At 41.3% G+C, this 4,102-nt stretch overlaps 1 pseudogene; it reads left to right on the top strand.

The window, feature by feature from the left end:
- The first annotated feature begins 1,054 nt into the window (after window positions 1-1,054).
- Window positions 1,055-2,295, top strand: LOC133071878 (large ribosomal subunit protein uL3-like; annotated as a pseudogene).
- The last annotated feature ends 1,807 nt before the right edge of the window (window positions 2,296-4,102 follow it).

Here is a 4,102-nt window from a genome sequence, read left to right as displayed (position 1 = left end):
CTAGTTACTTCATTTGTTATACATACGTTAGGTTTATGGACGCAAAGAATAATGATGAAAATATTTTTAAAACTCAAAGCAAACTGATTTGTGGCTAATGTTTAGACTTATATATGATTCAAATTTTTGATATTCAAAGTTCCCCCTGAATCTTGCCCCATCTTTCCCTTCTAAATTCATGCACCATTTCAATGTAAGCAAATGTTTTGTTTTGTTTGTTTTTTAACTCTTGTCTTCTCACTGCTTCTTGAGCTCAAGCCTACTGTTTCCTCATTTTGAATGTCCTGAATATTTGTTCAAGTTCAGATTAACAGTTCTTTTCTTTCCCCCTCTAGCCTCTTTCTGGCTATTGATCTTCTCTTTTCTTTAATTTCTAGAGAAATTTTTAAATAAACTACCATTTCAGAATTAATTTCATGCCTGCTTTTTAGTTTATGTTTCAAACATACATCTATTTTCTCCACATCTAGGATATAAGCAGGTATAAGGAACATATATCAGCTCTTTAATTAAATAATTTGTTCCTTAATATGGGCACAATAGGCTGAATAACTTCTTTTGAATGATAAACCGATAAATAATTTTATATGTTTTAATAGCTTTCATAAAAGTAGCATTATATATGAGACATTAAAGATTTATATTCCAAGAAGTTGCTAATTATTCTTAGTGACTACATGTTCACCATATTCACGCACTCTTCTACCTTCTGTGGATTAACTAATGTAACTGTCATAACTCTTAAAATAGGCATTAGTAACTCAGTTTTGGGGCTCCCCAGGCAGCACTAGTAGTAAAGAACCTGCCTGTCAGCATAGGAAATGTAAGAGAGGCAGGTTTGATCCCTGGGTTGGGAAGATGCCCTGGAGGAGGAAATGACAACCCACTCCAGTATTCTTGCCTGGAGAATCCCATGGACAGAGGAGTTGGGTGGGGTATGGTCCATTGGGTCACAAACGGTTGGACAAGACTGAGCGACTTAGCATGCACACATGCATCTAGTTTTACAGATAAGAAAACTAGAGCTCCTCTACCGGCAGCTTCCGACGGCCAGATGTCTCCCAGGAAGTTCTCCGCTCCCAGGCACGGTCCCTGGGCTTCCTGCCTCGGAAGCGCAGCAGCCGGCTCCGCGGGAAGGTGAAGCGCTTCCCCAAGGATGACTCTTCCAAGCCCGTGGACCTCACCGCCTTCCTCGGCTACATGACCCACACTGTGAGGGAGGTCGATAGGCCAGGGTCCGAGGTGAACAAGAAGGAAGTGGTGGAGGCTGTGACCGGCGTGGAGACTCTGCCCGTGGTGACTGTGGGCATCACAGTCACGTGGAAACAGCCCGAGGCCTCCGGACCTTTAAGACCATCTTTGCTGAGCATATCAGCGACGAGTGCAAAAGGTGCTTACAAGAACTGGCATAAATCTAAGAAGAAGGCCTTCCCCAAATACTGCGAGAAGTGGCAGGACGTCGATGGCAAGAAGCAACTGGAGAGGGACTCCAGCAGCATGAAGAAGTACCGTCAGGTCATCCGTGTCATTGCCCACACCCAGATGCGCCTGCTTCCTCTGCGCCAGAAGGCGGCCCATCTCATGGACAGCCAGGTGAACGGAGGCACTGTGGCTGAAAAACTGGACTGGGCCCGCGAGAGGCTTGAGCAGCAGGTCCCTGTGAACCAAGTACTTGGCCAGGACGAGATGATTGATGTCACTGGGGTGACCAAGGGCAAAGGCTACAGAGGGGTCACCAGCCGGTGGCACACCAAGAAACTGCCCCATAAGACCCACCGGAGGGCTGCGCAGGGTTGCCTGAATTGGGGCGTGGCATCCCGCCCGGGGGGCCTTCTCTGTGGCTCAGGCTGGGCAGAAAGGCTACCATCACCGCACTGAGATCAACAAGAAGATTTACAAGATCGGTCAGGGCTACCTCATCAAGGACAGCAAACTGATCAAGAACAATGCCTCTACTGATTACGATCTGTCTGACAAGAACATCAACCCTCTGGGTGGCTTTGTTCACTATGGTGAGGTGACCAATGACTTTTTCATGCTCAAAGGCTGTGTGGTGGGAACCAAGAAGCGAGTGCTCACTCTGCGCAAGTCCTTGCTGGTGCAGACCAAACGGTGGGCCCTGGAGAAGACTGACCTCAAATTTATTGACACCACCTCCAAATTTGGTCATGGTCGCTTCCAGACTATGGAGGAGAGGAAAGCCTTCATGGGACCACTTAAGAAGGACCGAATTGCCAAGGAAGAAGGGGCCTAATAGAACAGATTGTACAGCTGGTAGAATCTCAATAAAATTATTTTCCAATGGAAAAAAAAAAAAAAAGAAAACTAAAGCCAACAGGACCTAAATAATCTGCTCCAAATCCCACAAAACTAGAGCTCAATATAGTCACAACAAATACAGACTCAACATCTGTCATCTACCAGGAATTCTATTAGGTGACTTACTTTTCTAAGTCATATTCTCCAGTAGATATTATCACATTATATTCATAGACCAAAAAACCGACATTGACAAAAAATAACTGATCATTGGTCATGGACACTTTTAAAAAGTCATACCACAAAAATCCTCTCATATAAGGTCAACAAATGCTCTTATTAGTATATTTCTGATATGATGGTGGTTTAGTCACTAAGTCATATCTGACTGTGGCCCCATGGCCTGTAGCCTGCCAAGTTCCTCTGTCCATGGAATGTTGACAGTATTATCCTTTTATCTGTTTTGTTTGAGAGTCAAAGTCATATTTATGATTCTTGGTATATTTAACTCTATAAAACCAGTTGAAATTAAAATCCTCTAAGGGCGGCAAGGCAGGATAATCTAGTAGGCTGACATGGCACATGCTTTGGACCTCTAGGAAACAAGGATTTCTGAAGATATTTTGAAGTGTGTTATTTCTGGGAAAAAGCTATGGAGTAGGTATAGTAAAAAAAATGTATTGGACATTCTTATAATTAGTCTATGTTTTAGTATTTGTGTACTTGGCATCTGGTGCCTCGATTCTTTAATCTTCCCTATACCTACTCTCTGCTCTGTGACTTTTCAGATTCTCCCATGAAGCAGTAGAGTATATTTTCCTTCTTCTTGGTTTCAGGTTGGTCCACAAGTCTTGCTCGGATCAACAGAACAGCACAGAACTGATGATATGCCAGTTCTGATCCTAGGCTTTGAGAGTCTTCCCATACTTCACTTCTCTTTCCAAGACCCCTGCCATCAACTTATAAAGAATATGCCTGGACTAAAGTAGTGAGAGAAACACGAAGAGTCTAGCTAACCTGCTCACATGGAAACCAGTCTAGAGCATCTGAGGCCCAGCAGAGCCTCTAAGCACTTGAGGAAGGTCAGCTGAAATTAGTGCAGACACAGAGCTGTGTTGGGCTTGGATCAATTGATCTCAGCTGTTCAGATAAACATCTAAATACATGTTGAATACTGTAGATCCTTAGAGTTTGCAGTAGTTTGCTACACAGCATTATTACAGTTAATAGTGTCACTATTATTGGAATTAATAAATTGGGTGTGGATACAGCACTGTTAACATTTCATGGGTTGCAGCTATATACATTTTTTAGGAGAAAGAATATAATGGTGTAGGGTAATAGCATTAATTTTTTATTGAGGTGAAACTATTGATAATAACTAAATTTATATTTTCAGAAATTAAGGTACAAGCATACTTTCTTAAATTATTTAAAGGAGAAAAGCTAGAAATTGTTAAACATATTTTTGTTTATGGAAAAGACAAAATGTGAAAGACTTTTACTTTTCATTTTTTAAACATTTATATTTGTAACTTTGTTATCATGTCTGTTTACTGTTATAATAATTATCATAACTGATGCTTTAGGTTGGTAAATGAAATTAATCGCCATTGTAAAATCAGAAGACGTCTTTAAAAAATGCTGTGTGTGTGTGTTTGTTGGTTTTGGTTTATCCTGAGGAAGAAAAGAGAACTATTTTTCTGAGACTTAGTCGACAAAATTAGAAAAGAGAGTGAAAGATTAGAAAGAAAATTAGAAAGAAAAAGAAAAATTAGAAAGAGGTAAGGATGCATGTATGTGAGAGGGGTTATTCCAAGTGTCCTCTATCTTTCTATAGCCT

Source organism: Dama dama, chromosome 17 (genome assembly GCF_033118175.1).
Source record: "Dama dama isolate Ldn47 chromosome 17, ASM3311817v1, whole genome shotgun sequence".
NCBI lineage: Eukaryota > Metazoa > Chordata > Mammalia > Artiodactyla > Cervidae > Dama > Dama dama.
Note: the sequence above shows the minus strand (reverse complement) of the source record. Positions and strands in the feature narration are given on the sequence as shown.